This window comes from Protopterus annectens, chromosome 10.part0, assembly GCF_019279795.1.
Source record: "Protopterus annectens isolate FY-2018-M chromosome 10.part0, PAN1.0, whole genome shotgun sequence".
Classification (NCBI taxonomy): Eukaryota; Metazoa; Chordata; order Ceratodontiformes; family Protopteridae; genus Protopterus; species Protopterus annectens.
Genome location: NC_056744.1, coordinates 800,113,419 through 800,131,628, shown reverse-complemented (window position 1 = coordinate 800,131,628; position 18,210 = coordinate 800,113,419).

Here is an 18,210-nt window from a genome sequence, read left to right as displayed (position 1 = left end):
AAAGCTGAAAACGTTTAATGGGTTTAGCGCTTTCATCAGTCCATTCAAAATGACTTTATCAGAATGACCACTGTTTTGTGGTTAACAGTGCTGGCCAATATTATGTTGTAACTCAACAGTAGAGTTTAAAAGCATTGAGAGATACTTAAAGTTATGTTTTTCCTGAATTTAGAGTACAATTGCGGCATTCAATGGGTCATAAGAGTACTTAGCATCTGTCTAGTTTACACACACTTTATCGGGAAAAGTATGGCACAGTCCATCTTTCTCCAACAAGGCTGGTCATTCCTAGTCCTACTGCCAAACTGCTTTTCTCAGTGAAAAAATGAAAACTTATGCCTCTCAATCACCACTGTCTATCTCTACACCGAGATATTTGTTTGATCCTAGCCTCGGTTTACTGGCTAGGCTTAAAACAGTCTGCAGACTGATTGCCTAGTATTTACCTATTAACTGATGAAATAGTTAACCAGCTTAGGCTTTTTTTTCACGATGTCAAGGCACAGTGGGCTACTTATCTACTAGAAATATGCACTAGGTGGTATAATGATTAAGTTCTTTACTTCACAGATACAGGGTTGGAATCTGACCTCTGGTTATTGGCTAGGTTTGTAACCGCCTGCATACTAACAGCCTAGTATTTGCCTGGGATACTGTGAGTTTTGCATAATGATAACACAAAAATGAAGAAAATGGACAATTATCTACATCACCTTGCTTTATTATTCTCATTTTCATGGCCACTCCAAAGATGGGAAAGACCCATCCCACATGCGTGCTTCAGAAAAACTGAAGCCAAATCAGTGCCACAGTTGATCTCAGACCCAGTTAGGTTCACTGCATTCATCATGCTGAAAATGTGTAACTGCTACAGTTATTCAAAACATATTATAGTGATAAGAAAAAAAACTTCCATGACTTGGTCAAGTCTACAGCTATTGTGTCAAAATTCATGGGTTACACTAACTTGTGTTCAAATGAAACACTGTGGTTTTGCCAAACTAGCTACATAATCTTATGTTTGAGATAAAATATGAAGCACATTTGACAACTGTTAAGTTTAGACATTATGTTTTGTCCAGAGAGATTGAAATGATGATAGAAAATGCCAAATCTATAAAAATGTAATGTACCAAAAACATCTGCTCAAAGGGTGCAATTATGTCCCAAAGAATCCCAGAGTCAGACCACAGAGTAATGTTGTTTAAGTTTTATTTCAGTTCAAGGCCAGTCAACATCTTGTATGTGTTGGTCAAATTCTAAGGATACTGAGATGATCAAGCTACATAAATACCCCTCATAAACTATCATAACAGTTGGAACCTTTTTTTTTTCTCAACATGGAATTCTTGACATTCACCACAACTTATTTCACTCCAGCCCTAAGTCAGATCAACAACTATTTACAACACTGATTAAAGGGCTGTAGGGATCAGTCAATTTAATCCACATATGGCCTCCATTCTCACCAAATACAGCCAATTTATCATCTGCATACAGCTTAAATGTCTAGTTGTGAACAAACAAATCTATACATAAAATAAAGGACCACAGAACTGTATTTCAACTCACCGTAACCATCAACTGCACAGACATGTGAGTGCACACACACACACACACACACACACACACACACACACACACACCTTCTTTCATCTTTTTCCCGGTTAGGGGTCGCCACAGCAGATCATCTGTCTGCTCATGATTGGCAGTGAAGATTTTACAGGGTCGAGTTGCCAGCCCGGCACCCAACCTTCCATGAAAGGCACACACATGCACACACTCACACGTAGAGCCAATTTAGAGTATCCAATCCACCTACAGCATGTCCTTGGGATGTGGGAGGAAACCCACGCAACCACAGGGAGGACATGCAGACTCCACACAGAAGGCACCACAGCAGAGGATCGAACCGGAGAACCTCTTGTTGTGAGGTGGCAATGCTAACCACTGCACCATCGTGGCCACACACACACACAGGACCACAAATTACAGCAACTTCTCTGGCTGTCTTATACCTCATATGCCATTGTGATTAAATGAATGAATAAACAATGACCACAGATAAGTATTTCAGTTTACTGCTGTCAGATATTACTGCATCTCATATAAACAACACACAGATGTGTCCACAATTACAGGAACTTTGACTGTGTATACCTCAAACAGCTGTGAACAAAAGAGTAAATAAGTGAATGAGTACCACAGTTGCAGTCAAACACACTGTGCAATCCACTGAAAATCCAACAATTACAACTATGTTACTAAAGGAAAAGTCAACCCTCACCTACAGTTCAACTCAACCCTGATGCTTTATCTTCTCCCTATAAGGCTGTTCAAGCACAGATTAGCTACTAGAAATCAGACTACACTTTATAAAACTTTAATTTCCTTGTCTTGGAATCAAAGGAAGGAAAAATCCCACCCACCTTATTGTTGAAGCTTAACCTCTTGTATGCTTTGCCAAAGGAATTTATTTTCACTAGTATGATAATCTTGCACAGGCAGTCCTTATCCCTACTGACAGCAACTGCTATAAAAATTGTCCCCAGTGTAGTGGAACTTATTTTTTTATTTGCAGGGAGGAAGAGAAACAGCTTCAGTGCATATAGCTGACCATATTTTTGGTTATTAATCCACTTGTTAAAGATATTTTTTTTTGGTAAGTACAATGCATTCAGCCACAAGGTGCTAATCGAACCCAGGTTAACTGGGTGATAGTTAGGGCTTTATCCTTATATGCCAGAGTGACAGTGCTCTTTTAGTTTTATGAACAACACTAAGGATAACTATTAGTCTGTCATGCTCAAGGATTATGATTTCAATGTTTAGCCACCTGATACTGAAACAAATGAATAAACGAACATGCATGTAGCACAGCACAGTATCAGTCCGTAGAACCTGAATGGATAATTCTGTGTAATACAAGTCCTACTTTGTGATTTTGAAAAAAGTGTTACTATGCTACAAAGTAACAAACCAAGATGGTAGCAGAACAGCTGCAGTAGTAAGAAAATATAATGCAAGAGGATATATGTGCCTCAGTTTTTTTCTTTTTTTATAACAAACACAAACGGAAGAAAGTACAGCTGTTCCCCACTTACCATAATTGTAGATAGTCGATCAATGTTGCAGTACTGATTCCTGGGTCTTCCTGCCAAGCAGAAGACCGTGCCCAGGCCAGTTTGCATAGTCTTTGCAGCATCCCTAGTTAATGGACATCGGAAGACCAATGTCTGGATGCCAGGGTATAATTAACGGGACACATCACCATCGTCAGGTCTTTCAAAGAAGTGAACAAGCAGCCTGATGCCCGAGGACAGCAAGACCTTCCCAGTTGTATGAATTCCAGTGAGAAGGAGTAAAATCATAGGAGGCAGAGAAGGGATGACGGAAATAACATATCTGCAGAGAACTCCTTTACCCACTGTACCTAGCAAGGGGGGAGGAAAGTGATTAGCAGATAGAGGGGTTGGAAGGTGGGACTATGTACTGCAACTTTAATCTACTTGAACATCTACAATTATGTTAAGTGGGGCACAAGTGTACTACATTCTTTACAGTCAATGTTGCAATACTGATTCTTGAGAGGGCTCACAGAGCCCGAGGGTGGGTGGTAAATCATCTGTATGACTCTAGGAAATAAGGTTTTGCAGTATGGCAGTAGCGAAATCTGCTCTAGCACTGGACACATTGCCTAGGTTATAGTGTTTTGTAAAGGTGTGCACAGGGTTCCATATGGCTGCCTCTAGAATGGCCTGAGTAGGGACTCCTTTGAAGAAAGCAGTTGCAGTCGCCCTGTGCTAGATGAAGTGGGCTTTAATATGGTCTGACAGAATTTTTTATGGTGGAAGTAACAGATCACAATGCAGATGACTATCCATTTGGAAATGGTTTGATTGGAAACAGGCCTGCCCTGTTTACCCTATGTGAAAACCACCAGTAATTGCTCTACTCTTTTAGGAGTTTTAGTCCTGTCTAAATAGTACCAGTTCTGCCTGTGCACATCCAGGGAATGAAAGACTTGGTCTGTCCTGTTCCATAGATATGGAAAGATGACTGATAGGTGGATAGCCTGGTTTAGGGAACGCTCCGATACCACCTTAGCCATAAAAGATGGATTTGTTCTAAGAGTTACCCTTACTCTATGAAAGACAGTGAAAGGCTCTCCACACATGTAGCTCTGATACTCTCCTTGCTGATGTGACAGCTATAAGGAAAATGGTTTTCCAGGTGAGCATCTTTAGAGAGGCAGTGGCAGCAGGTTCACACGGGGGGGGGCGATTTTCTCTAGGACATAATTTAGATCCCAGGCAGAAATAATGTTCCATCCGGGTAGTCTCAAGTGAACTACCCATTTTAAGAAATGCTTCAAGTGGCGGTGTGAGAAGATAGGTGAAGCATTCTGCAGGCACGCTGAGACGGCAGATGCAATTATTTTAATACTGGAGTAGGAAAGTACTTGTCTAAACAGGCCTGAAAGGGGAGCATATCATGTGACTGAACATAATTTTGCTGAACACACAACAGCGAGTGCTGCTCACCAAAATTACAGTGGAGTTTTCTTCTTTCTTTGTTACACAACCTCAAAACTGGTATATATAAGTACAGTTGGGGTGGGGTTTGTCTCACATGGGGTACAGAGAGGCTTGCTCCCTGTAAAAAATAAATAAATAAATAAATGTTGAGTTGTTCAAAGGTGGTTTTGACAAATGGTTTTCATTTTTTTTTCCGTTCGTCAAAATTACCTTCAATGGATCAACACGAGTCCACCTGAAAGGAATTCCAACACTAAGATGATGTTTGCCTGAGAAGGGTTGGTGTTCTCGCTGTTACTAGATGGAAAATCTCTTCCATTCTATCAGGTATGATTTTTTTGGTATTGGGTTTCCTTGCCTCCTTTAGAATGGAAAGCACATCTGTCAGATAGGAGGCATTCACTGGTGTAAAAACCCAATCCCCCAGGCTGTTAACCTGAGTGTGGCTAAGTGAGGATAGAAGACAGATCCCTTGGCTTGACTGAAGAAATCTACTTGTTTGTGGTAGGGTGAGGAATCTCCCCTCGCTGAGAGTCAACAGAAGGGAGAACTGGTACTGCCTCAGCCAGAAGAGGGACTACATGGATCATGTCGTGTCTGTCGACCCTGACTTTTATCAGGGGCAGGAATCCATACAAGAACAAGTCTGTACATTTGAAAGAGAAAGCATCTGTTTTCAAAGTCCCTGTCCACTGAGATCAGGAACAGAACTTCTGTAGACATCTGTTCTGGTGACAGGCAAATAGGTCTATTGACAGGACCCCCATTACAGAGTTAGGTCCCAAACACCTCTCTCCAACATCCAATTGTTGGGGTATAGAAGATCCCTGCTTAAAGAATCTGCCAGTGTACTGTTCTGACCTGGTATACAAGATGAGAGTTAGCCCTAGAGCTTGAGCCAGCATCCAAATCTTCCTCATGAGGCTGCACAAAGGATAAGGCAGGGTATCCCCTTGTTTATGTATCAAATCACTGTGGTGTTGTCTGTTCAGACTTGCAAGGTCACTGGGTTTAAATTCTGCAGAAAAGCCTTTATGGCCAGATAGACAGCTAGTAGCTCCTTCTGATTTATATGCAATATTCTCTGCTGTGTTGTCCAGATGCCCCGAACTTTTAGGGAACCTAAGTAGGCCCTCCAAGCTACCTCTGAACTGTCCATGGTGATGGTCTTGTCTGCTTATGGTAAAAAGAAAACTGCAGTGGGTTCTGCAGTATAGTTTTCTTCCACCACATGAACTCCTTCTTCAGGCATGGAAGGAGAGGCAATAAGGTATCCAGGGCTTGAGAATGTTGTTCCAAAGCACTTTTAGCAGCCAATGAAGTTTTCTCAGGTGTAACTTTTCAAGTGGCATCAAAGAATGCTGGATGCCATCTAACCCAGAATCCTCAGAAATTCCCTTTCTGAGATGTGTTATTTTGGAAACAGGATTTTCAGATAGTTTGTTATGAATGATATTTTGTCCTGGGGAAGGAAGGTTTTCTGTTGGGCCACATCTATGAGGGTTCCCAGAAACAAGATCCTTGTTTGAGGAAGAGTTTGTAACTTTTGAAGATTTAAGGTGAGGCCTACCTTCTGAAAGCAGTCTTCAGTCATCTGCAACTTGTCTAGGATCTATACTGTGGATATTCCCTGAATGAGACAGTCATCCAAGTAATGGTAAATATGTACTCCCAGAGTCCTGCAATGTGCTATCAGAGGAGTCAAGCATTTTGCAAAAACTCTAGAAGGCGTGGACAGCCCAAATGGTAAAGCACAGAATTGGAAGTAACAGCCTGTTGCTATAAATCTTAGGCATTTTCTCTGACTGTTTGCTATGGGGACATGAAGGTAAGCAACTTTGAGATCTAGAGTGGCCATGAAGATATGTTGGAAAATCGTGGGAATTCATTTTTGCATGGTAAGAAGCATGAACTTTGGGACATTGAGAAACTTGTTTAGTTTTGAAAGGTCCAAGATGGGCCTACATGTGCCCACCTTTCTTGGAACTAAAAAGATCATTAAATAAAGCCTTTTCTCTCCTGACTTGGGGGAGAAGGTTGACTAGATTCTTGGAAAAGTAGTTCCTGGAGGATAGTCAGGCAAGAGGACTTCTTGCTTTTTGGTTTTAGAATGTCCAAGAAGGGTGGGATTTCTCTAAACTGGAAGCAGCACTCTATGAAGTTAAGGAATCATTGGCCCCTAGTTATGGTTTTCCATTGATTTAGGAAGAAGAAAAATCCCCAACAGAGTACTTACCTGTGTGGGAGGAGGACACACTCTGGAAAAAAAGACTGATGGACTGTGAGCGTTCTGAACACATGCAAAGTGTATGGGACTGCCTGGCTAGAAAGAACTGAAGATGGCACAGATGGACACCCTTCTTACACCCTGATGTCCACACATCAGTCTTTGGACATTGGCTAGGCATGATGCAAAGACTCTGGAACTCAAGCCAGTGTCAGGCTTTGGCAAGGCAGGAAGACCAAAGAATAAGTGCTACAACACTGAGTATAAAGAACACTAGAAGGCTGCCCCTGTTTTTATGCATAATTACAAGAAGGCACTACATTGCAAGGAAAGAGATAACATGAAACATGACAGTAATTATAAAAGTATGTACTTTTAAGCAAATACTGTAATTGTCTATTTCTATAACATTCAAGATAAAAAAACTCAGATGTGCCCACTGCAGGTATGGCAGAAGAGCAAAATTAATTTGCATGTCCCTTTCTTACAGTGCTTTGACGTCGCTAGCAGCACATATGACTATACAGAACTTATTCACTATGGTGTCAGCTCTGAAAAACTCGCAAGAACACAAACTGGCATCCTTAAAAAAAGCATGTAATTGTGTTGCTTTTGTTTACGGATACTGCATAACTACTGTGAAGAACTCAAAAAAAATCTGAGAGAAACACACATTGGGTCACTCAGGGAAATATGCAACTAGTCATATACTGCAAGGTGTGTAAGATGTCTGAGACATACACTACTGGCATTCTATGCCAGTGGGAAGGAAATCATTGTTTCTTATGTCTGGAATAACTCGTACAAAGGGGATATGATTCTAGCAGCAGGAACATAAAGCAATAAAACAAGATTGTGTTAATATGGCAGGCTCCGTGACAGACATTTGATGAAAAAACATACAAAATATAAGAATCATGCAGAGCAATTACAACATAGCTCAGAATAAAATGACAATAAGAAGACACATTTCTAAGTTTAAAGATATAGTTTTCCTTTAACACTGGACAACTTAAATGTCTACGTGCAAATGAATAAATAAGTAAATAGCAAAAGAAATATATTTCAGCTCACTTCTGTCAAACACATGCAACCCCCATCCATGTCTGAGCACACAAAGATGTGCTGAACAACTATAGACACTTAACATAGTGAGCACACCTCAAGTGTCTGACTTTCATCAAATAAATAACGATGCCCACAGTAAAGCATTTCAGCTAGATGCAGTCATACCCATATACTGGAACCTACTGCAGCCTCCTCCCCAAAACACAAACACATACACCCAAACACCCACGCACACAAGCACATGCATATACACACCATTTACTTTTATACAGCTGAGTTGAGTTAATATACACTATGCTACAGGTAGGCTAGCAGTAGCAGTTGAACATATCACACAGCACCGCAGAGACTTATTTAATTAAAAAAGGTATTTAATTTTAAAAAAAAAAGTTTTTTCTTATTCTTGCATCTTGCTAACCATCTTCAACAAGTTGAACACCATTTTATTTTTTGTTTCCAGGCTGCTTCAGGAACCAGTGCCCTGATACTGACAGATTAAGTAGGAAAGCAGCCCAAAAACTCTCCAAAGTGTTCTTTCTATTTCTCCCTCCCCCCAGAAATGGCAGGATGGGAGATAATCAGGAATAATCATCTTATTATGAGGGAATTCCCTTGGGGAAATATGCTTTGATGAACCCAGCTTTCTTTAGTACAAAAATTGTAGTACATAGCTGCACAAGGTTCCCACTTCCAAATGGGACAGTACACTTCTGGGTAAAATGTAAATATAAAACAAATAAAATAATGTGTTTAAAATCAGTTTAGAGTGTCTGCAGCTCAGTATCATACTATCATGAGCTACCTTAAGCATATTTGTTTCCAGTCATCAGTGGTCAGTAAGATTATAAAGGTATGGATTGGCTCACATACAACAGGTACATCATATGCATTTCAAGTCTTTCACAGAGGGAAAGGACACTAACAAGCTAGTCCTGTGGTTCAGAAGGAATACTCCTCACTATGCTTCAGCAGATTGGATCAATTAGTACATTTTTTAATTGAGGAGCTTGAAACAGAGGTAGGAAATCAGTAGCTGTCGGCTTGCCCATCTTGGGGATGGGGGCTCCAGTTGGCTGTGCTGCAGGGACCCACAGAAGGATGACTGTTACTGCAAGCAGTGTATGAGTCAGGGACTTGATCTCAATTCTACCAAGCAGCACATGTGCTCAGTTGAAATTATGCGGGAGAGAAAGCATGGCTGTGCTTCAGGTAACGTATAGCAGGTTGTCACTGTGGAGGGTTGCAAACAGCAGCCTCCAAGAAGGTGCGGTTAGATCAGAAACATCACAAGATATTTACTAAGAAGATGGCTGTGTCATGCCTGGATCTCATCCCTCTATGGGAAGAATGAATGGGGGCTATTAGCTGTAGCAGTGGAGACGGTCAGCAAGCAAATGGTCAGAATAAAGTTATCAAGCAATTGTTTGTGTCTTTCGGCTTTTCCCATTTAGGGGTCGCCACAGCGGAACTCCGGTCCGCTAATGATTGGCAGTAGATTTTTACGTGCCGAGTTGCCAGCCCTGATGCACAACCTTCAACGAAGGTACGCCCATTTATGCAGTCTCCACACAGAAGACGCTCTAGCTGAGAATCGAACAGGACAATGTCGTACTGTGAGGCGACAACGCTACCGCAGCACCACCACCGCAGCTAAAGTTATCATTGTTAATCGTCTGACATACCTCAGTCACTACATAATGCACTTGATGACAGACTACTAACAGTTTATAGATCAATGTTCGTTAATCAGGTGACCTAGCTGTATCGTATCTAAGTATTGATTCCATCACAAGGACAAGATATTAAAATATATTCTCAGATGGGACTTTGACCCATAAAGGAGTTTCTTGGTGCCCAAATCATTAAGCATGTGGGTAAAACTCCGCAGACACAAAACACACAAATGACTTAAAACTTGCCTCCTGGGCTGAAGCTTAAAATCTGTCCAAGATTTCAGAATACAATGAAAGAAATAAGCAGATGAGTGTCCAAGTGTTACCCCACCTTTACAAGGCGTATTAAAGTCATACATGTGGGAAGAACAACCTTATGATACAGAAGGCATTCTAATAGTTGAAGTAAAGGATACTTGTGGCATGCTCTTGAAGTAAAGGATACTTGTGGCATGCTCTTGAAGTAAAGGATACTTGTGGCATGCTCTTGAAGTAAAGGATACTTGTGGCATGCTCTTGAAGTAAAGGATACTTGTGGCATGCTCTTGAAGTAAAGGATACTTGTGGCATGCTCTTGAAGTAAAGGATACTTGTGGCATGCTCTTGAAGTAAAGGATACTTGTGGCATGCTCTTGAAGTAAAGGATACTTGTGGCATGCTCTTGGACCATACTCTTTATTTTTTCCTTTTACTAGGTCAATACTAACACTAAAGGCTAATGAGAGTTGAAAACTTATTTGTGGAGTATTTTGTCTCAGAAAAACAGGCTTTGCATCTATACATCAGAGGTGAGACAAAACCGAAGTATGGTTTATTCAGCTGGCCCCAATGTTATTCATCATCATCTGAGAAAGCAGCATATGCCTCCATAAGATTATACCAACTGTAAGATGCTTATATATATATATATATATATATATATATATATATATATATCAAAAGCTTCATAGTACATTTAGCTATCCACAAGTAAATAAATTACAGAATTCTATTAAGTATCCAAAGCTGAAATTCTCAGCAATTTTCAGACCTTCACCCACAGTCTTATTCAGGTGTCAAACGTTCCCAGGCAAGTGAAATAGCTCTGTTCATTCACCTGTGACCTGCAGATGTTACTTCAAACTGGTCAGACAGAAACATCTGTAGTATTTTGTACTGTTCTTAAATTTCTGTGATTACATGGACATGAGCAACATTTCACTGGTCGAAAATGGGAACTTACCAGGTTTGTTTATGTAGAACTCCAGAACAACTTATTCATATTCTGCATACAAAAATTTGTCCAGCAACTATCTCATTTAAAAAGAGATTCACTTCAGTTGTTACATATGCTTCATAGCACCTTGCCACACAAACAAGACAGTGTCAGGATGTAAAACTGGGCAGGGACTAACAGTGAGAATTGCATAAAGTCCGATCACTACATTATGTCATGAATATTAACACATTCCATTCTGAAGCATTGAACAGAGGGAAAAGGACATTATCTGTAGCAAGGGAAACAGAAATTAAGAAAATAAAAGGTAAAGAAGAGTTTATGGTTACACAGCTACCCCTAGGTGACATTACACAAGAAAAGTCTCTGAAAGTAGCCTGTCAGGTGCAGGGTGACAATGTCTTTGATTGCAATCCACGCAATCAAGGTTCATCAGTAAGTACTAGGTTAGTTGCCCTTGTGGGTCATTTTAAGCCTAGCCATTTTCCCTTTTTGTGCTCGAATTAACCCATCCCATTTGGTTAGAGCCTGAGCCTGACTGACCACACTACAGACAATTTGAGGGGACCCATGCATGGGATAAAGCAATTAGGAGCTGCCTCTGTCCATTAGTAGTATAGGGGGCAGTCCTGGGGTAAATTTCCTGTTTCTCATACATAGTTTCAAAAATATGGACAGGGATGAACGTTGTTTTATGTGGATGAGGAGTCTGTTCCACAGCAGAGGCATCCTCTGTGAAATATACTTGTCCTTCCAAACTGTTTTGTTGATGTTGCAGAAGACGTTTGGATCCCTACACAGATTATTCTTGATGGTATCTGACTCACTGATGTGCAGTAAATCCATCAGTACTGGCTTAGAGAATGCCTTGTATGCCAGACATATGTCACCTCTTAGCAATCTGTAGTACATCAAATATAGTGACGGCTTTGAGTTGGTTCACATAGGTTTTGTTGTTTAGGCCTTGTATCCTTTTAGTAAGGTATCTCTGTGGGCATTCCAGATGTTGCATGTGTCTGGACAGATAAATGCCAAAGGAGGCATTATAATCAATGACTGAACAGTAATGGTTTGTTTAGAGGCCCTGGCACTGAAGCAGTCAAACATAAAGGGGGAGGAGTGAAGGGGTGTGTCATCCTTAACTGCTCCTGGAGTGGAGGGTTGTGCATTCTCAAGCCTCACTGAGTAGTGAGACTTCCCTGGTGGAAGTCAGGGTAACCACCACATGCACTGGGAAAGGAAAACAAGAGCTGCTTGGAGGGAATGCCCATTATAGAAGTGAGGAGCTATCCCCTATCACCAGCCCACTGCACACCCCTCCTCAATGCTTTATCAAGGGCGTTCAGGAGTTGAAACTGCAATCATACCTCTCAAACTCTTAACACTAGAAATCTGGAAAAAGGCAAAAATAATGAGGGGAACAGTGGCCCAAAAATAGGAACAAATTATAAATATTACTTTTACAAATTTAGAAAGTTATTAGAATAAAAGCTTTTTTGTTACCATGTATTTTCTGAAGGATATGAAGTCAAAAACTTACGTCCGTCTATTTACTGCATTCAATCCTTAGTGATTTGCCAGAAAAGTACACATTTTACGAGATACAGACCAAAAATATGTGGCAAAAAATAGACATTCTGCAAAAATCTTGACAGTTGAGAGGTATGAATACACAAAAAGATCTTAAAACCCTCCTGAGGAGCAGTCTAAATGATTTCACCGTCCGGTCAACTCTCACCCCTGTAATAGGAAGCAAATGGGCTGAATGGCAGTCTGGTGGGTCCTGATGAACAACAGGCAGTAGAGACAAAGAAAGCAAAATATACATCACCATGATAAAGCTATATTTAATTAAGCTGACCCTACATTACTCAAAATGCATTACTAATAATGGTTGAGGAAAAGCTCTGGTCAAGGCAGAGTCGTTCATGACTTTAAACAGAATGAGCACCTGAAGCCAGGAGACTAGCCATTCAAGAAATAAGGGCTTCTTTAGTAAAATGGTCTTCTGCAATTTATAGCAGTGATGAAATAATAATTATACAATGACTCCCCATTAATATTTGAAAACGTGCACGCTGATTGGCCAGCCCAACCAGCGTGCCAGCTGAAAATCCCACAATATACCAACGGAAGAAAGGTCCGGTCACCCGGACTTCGTTCCATTGGCATATTGTTTAAATTTTATTTTTATTTCTTAAACAATAAAAATAAAATTTTTAGCCCCAACTCCAGACATACCAGAGAGGCAGCTTGGACAAAATACTACGGAAATCAGGTACGTTATTTAAAATTAAACACATGTACCTGATATCCCTTGTATTTCTTCCATGCTGTCTCTCTCCTACCTCTAAAGTTTTTTTTTTAATTAAAAAAATAAAAAAAAATGGAGCAACAGAGACTTTTTCTTTGTTGCCTCCGTTTCAAAGCATTGATGTACTGGGTATAACTGGGTATACGTGGTAATGCAAGTCCCATATGCACACGCAGTACATCAACACAAGGAAGCAGTACAACACCAGCCGCGGAAGAACAGTAATGCGCCGTTATACAAAGACATTATTTAAGAAAAGTAAGATTTTTTTCTTAAATAATGTCATTGTATAACAGCAATAACCGAATGAGGTTGTGGTATATTGAAATTTACCCACAGTTGGCTTTAATCACTCGGGCTTCGTCCTCGTGATTAAACCACCCCAACCTTGGGTAAATCTTCAATATACCACACCACGTCATTGGTTATTGCTTAAATGCATTACAGAACTTAATTCATTAAACTTTTAACAGAAACTAGCCTTATACTCGCACTATTCTTTGTTTTTTAATAAGGAAGTAATGTTCTAACATACAGAAGTACGACTATGAACAAAAATATTGTAGCTAAACCAAGACATTCCTTATGCTGACACAAGCAACCAATAAAAACTGAAGGAGAATGACTTTTTCAAAACAATGATAAAATGGTGAAAGCCAATGACAAATGTAAAATGACAACTGCAAATTCTTAAAAAACAGAAGCACCCCAGCAAATGTGCTACTCCATGTTAAGCAAAAGCACTTGGCATCTGTTTCATGAGTTGTACAAGCAACTGTTTTAAATCAATAAGAAATCACATTTGCAGAAGGCAAGGTTTGTAACCACTCATTTTAAACTATTCTGTACAATTCCCATCGACCAAGGTTTCATGGCAGTTGCAATCTATGTGAGCCGATCAGCTTACTTTAAGTGCTTGCTTACTTCTCTTTCACTATTTCTCACCAGAGTAATTGGATGTGTCACTTCTTCCATGTGCTTATTATGCTGTGGCTCTGATGATGAAAATGCAAGACTTACACCACCTGACCTGCACTTAGGAAGGGAAAGGAAAGGAAAAGAAAAAAATGTGGACTGCTGTGATGCTTTCATGCCTACTGTAGTTCAAAGCATTCTGTGTGTCATGGGAGCAGTTGGCAGCAGCCATTAAATATGCACAGAGGGATTAAGTGAATCCGAGCAAGGATAAAGAAAGCTGGCTGGTGGTAGTAGGATTAGAACACTGCCCACAACCACACATTCAAGTATAAAATTAGTCGAGCACTACCCCATAAACTACAGGCATTTTTTCTACAGATTTTTCCACTTGAGTGAATGTGAGAGTTGGCATCAATGGGGTATGTCTGGCTTTGTTTTCATTTCTACACTCCCTAATCAACAAAGAAACCAACTAGATGGCATTGTATCTGGGTCAGAAAATAAGACAAAACCATTTATCTGCTGCTTTAGAGGCGTGTAACAATGCATCATGCTACCCCTCCTTGTGTGATACTGCATGTCACATACTGTTTGCGAAAATGTAATCGACTATCGGTTTAATGACCAACAGCAGAGGAAAAGACAGAAAAAAATGGGAGGGTGCAAATAACAGAAGTAATCCATAAAAAAGCAATATTTTAAAATTCTGCTTTTGATTGTGGGCACCTTTAAAATGCAAAGGACGGAGTGCAAGGTTACCCACTGGCAGGTGAAATGTCTTACTCAGAGCCAAGATCAGCATTGGATTCATCTGTAAACCAGCAGGTATAAATTATATTGGACAAGCCTTTTAAAATATATGATATTGGATCACCATTGAGTTTTCTGTAAAAATTCTATTTAGAGCTTCATATACACAGGCATCCAAGAATTGTACAATCAAACCCTACGGGTCATCTTACACCTCAATCCCCATTCTGCCTTCTCAACGCAGGTACTGTCTTGGTGGATATGATTAGCTGCAGTGGTGGCAGCAGTATTCACAGCACTGCCGCAACAGGAGGAAGAAAGCAGACTTTGTCCTGTTCATAAAATTCACAAATGTTCAAAATGACAAAGGGAGACGCTCCTTATACGAAATCAGATTGCTTTCATAAGTGGCAAAATGACCGCTTATTAAAATAAATAAGCCGCTAAAATCAAGCTCTAGTCATACCACTGGGGCTAATGATACTTTCAGAAAAATGATGTGCTACAGTGACTGGAACAAACTTACAAAGCTACAACAAGCACCCTCTTTCTTTTTTTTTCTGAGCCAAGATAAAATAAATTACTGCAGAGAGCATACTTACATTACTTTAACAGATGAATCTAGTGCTAAGCTTATTTCCACTGTGGGAGATTTGTTGGTCACTGTGATGCAGATATGCAGAGGATGTAAAGGTGGCTATCCTACAGTGCTTTTGTGCACTCTAAGATGGCCACATTGCTTGTCAGCATGATTATCTGTTAAAATATGCAGCAGACTTGTAATGCTACATTATGTACAACTCTGTCAGTTTTCTGATTTTGCATACTGATGTAATTTTAAGGCATGATACAGTTTGGTAATATCAGGGATTTATGTTGAAACTTAGGTGCTGTTATTGCACAATCACTGGACCCCTGAACCTCCATTTTTTGGTTGTGCACATTTTACCAGGAGGCATAATAAATAACATGCAAAAAGAAGTGCATTTCTAGCATAGAATCTCTCACATCCATACACTATTGCTAATGTTTTCCATCTAATAGTGCATACACGAATGGTCTTGACAAAACTGGCAACTTGTACATTATTTTGTAGTCCACAATGACTGGCTTCTTCTTGCAACAAAACTGAGTTATTCACATCATAATAATTTCAAGCTGAAGCATCTTAATCAGTTTATTTAGCATCTCAAAACTATTTTCTACTCCTAAGCAACATAATACTTTTAACAGCTGTCTTAAAGGTATAGTTATCTCAGACACATTAGGTACCAACTTTGCAAGATACTCCATCAATGCTAGACATTTGTGTAATGCCTACTTGTCTTATGGGTTTGATTTATATGCAACCGCTCAGATTCTTTTCAGGATACAGTTTCATGCCTGATATTACACTATGTCTGATGCCCCAGTCAGTCCATTTGTGTAAAGGGATAACGCCCCAATTATGACATAGGCCGACAGTTTGAGCGTGGGTGTGCATATGCATGTGAATGAATTCCCAGTGGAGAATGAAGACCCTTGGGACTGCTAAAATCAAGTGGGAAGGGGTGTCCTGAAGGGTTACAAAACTCATGGAGGTGAAAAACATACCATTAATGATGCCCACTACATGCCAATATCCATACATTTTGCAGAGCATATGCAGTCAGGATAGGTCTGCAAAAAAAAAAATAATAACCATCCTTGATGGGTGCCTCAAATATGGCCTTTCTCAGTCAGTTTGTGACCCAGTGATGGTGAACACATGGACTAGTACACCAGGAGAGGGTCTGATAGTTGGCAGGCAATGGGTAAAAATAGTACACAAAGAAAAAAGGAATATAATGGCTGTAATTTACACCAGCTACTCTAATTGTACATTTAATGTTATGTACCTTGAAATTATGCTGCCTTAATCTACTCAATAGCTTTTTCAGTCTCTTTGTCATGTACTGCCTCTTGTCAGAGGACTGGGAATGTGTCAAACATAACCTTTGGTGTTGACAAAATAACGCAAGGAAGTTGATGGAAGTTACACCTTCTAGTTAATGTTGTGTCTTTCAGCTTTTCCCGGTTAGGGGTCGCCACAGTGGAACTCCGGTCAGCTAATGATTGGCAGTAGATTTTTACGTGCCGAGTTGCCAGCCCTGACGCACACAACCTTCAACGAAGGTACGCCCATTTACGCATGTCTCCAGACAGAAGACGCTCTAGCTGAGAATAGAACGGGACAATCTTATTGAGAGGCGACAGCACTACCGCAGCACCACCACTGCAGTGGAAGTTGCACCTTCTAGTGATGTATTAAATATATACATTTTACAGTTTCTTGATCTAGCTTTACTTGCCAGATACCATGGTTTGGCATTCTTGACAGTACCACTAATCCTACTACTGTAAACAATGGGTAATTCTCTTTTACTAAATGCATCCAAGTGTTGTGGATCAACACAGACAACATTATTCTATTTATTTTTACAAAAGTGGCCATTCTATTCATACACTCAGTTTACTTAATTTTTAATGACACCTCAACTTTCCATTCTTTTCAGTTGCTGTTCAAGCTTTACTTCTTAAAGCTACAGGTACTATACTGGAAGCATGTATGATTAACACACCATATGATTTATCTGCACATGACAGTGTCTTGAAAAGCTTAGTACGCCTGTTAGTATATCAGCACAGTTACACTGGATATCACTGCTATGGTTCTGTAGTGATCAGAGATGCCCCTATGACAGTGAGACTGATTCTGAACACGTAGTCTTTGTATTCACATTGGGAAAGCTTTTTGCATTCCGTAGTTTTTCACAAATATTAAGCAATTTCTTTAAATGCAATCATTTCAAAAATGACTGAACTTCTCAATTCTCTATGTGTAGATATATATATATATATATATATTCATTTTTTTCACTTTATAGATATACAAAGTTTAAACAGGAAGTCATTAAAATAAAAAAAAAATAGGAAACAACGTTATAAATTATAGCAAGTTTTAAGATGTGAGACTGATGCATATTGTAGACAATAAGCTGAAATGGAATAATCAAGACAGATATATTAGCATCAACAAGCAGCAGAGAGAGAATAAAAAAAGTACAGTTTTGTACCTACCATAAATGTAGATGTTCGAGGATCCACATTGCTGCAGTCCTAACTATTGGGTAGTCCGCTGTCCAGTCGGCCCGAATACCAAAGTATATGGCTGACGTCGGTCAAGGCGCATTAGTCTGACGTCAGTACGTCAGGGTACTAATGCGCATGACCGACGTCATATCCTCAGTCTTTTCTTGCCCCAGATGTCAGAAGACCCTAAAAAGACAAGGCCAATACCAAAAATATGTACAATATATACAAAAATACCAGAATATAACCTCACCTACACAACCACCCCTAAACACAGAGGGGAAGGAGGGAGGGTAAATTGGACTGCAGCAATGTGGATCCTCGAACATCTACATTTATGGTAGGTACAAAACTGTACTATGTTCTTCATTCCACATTGCTGCAGTCCTAACTAT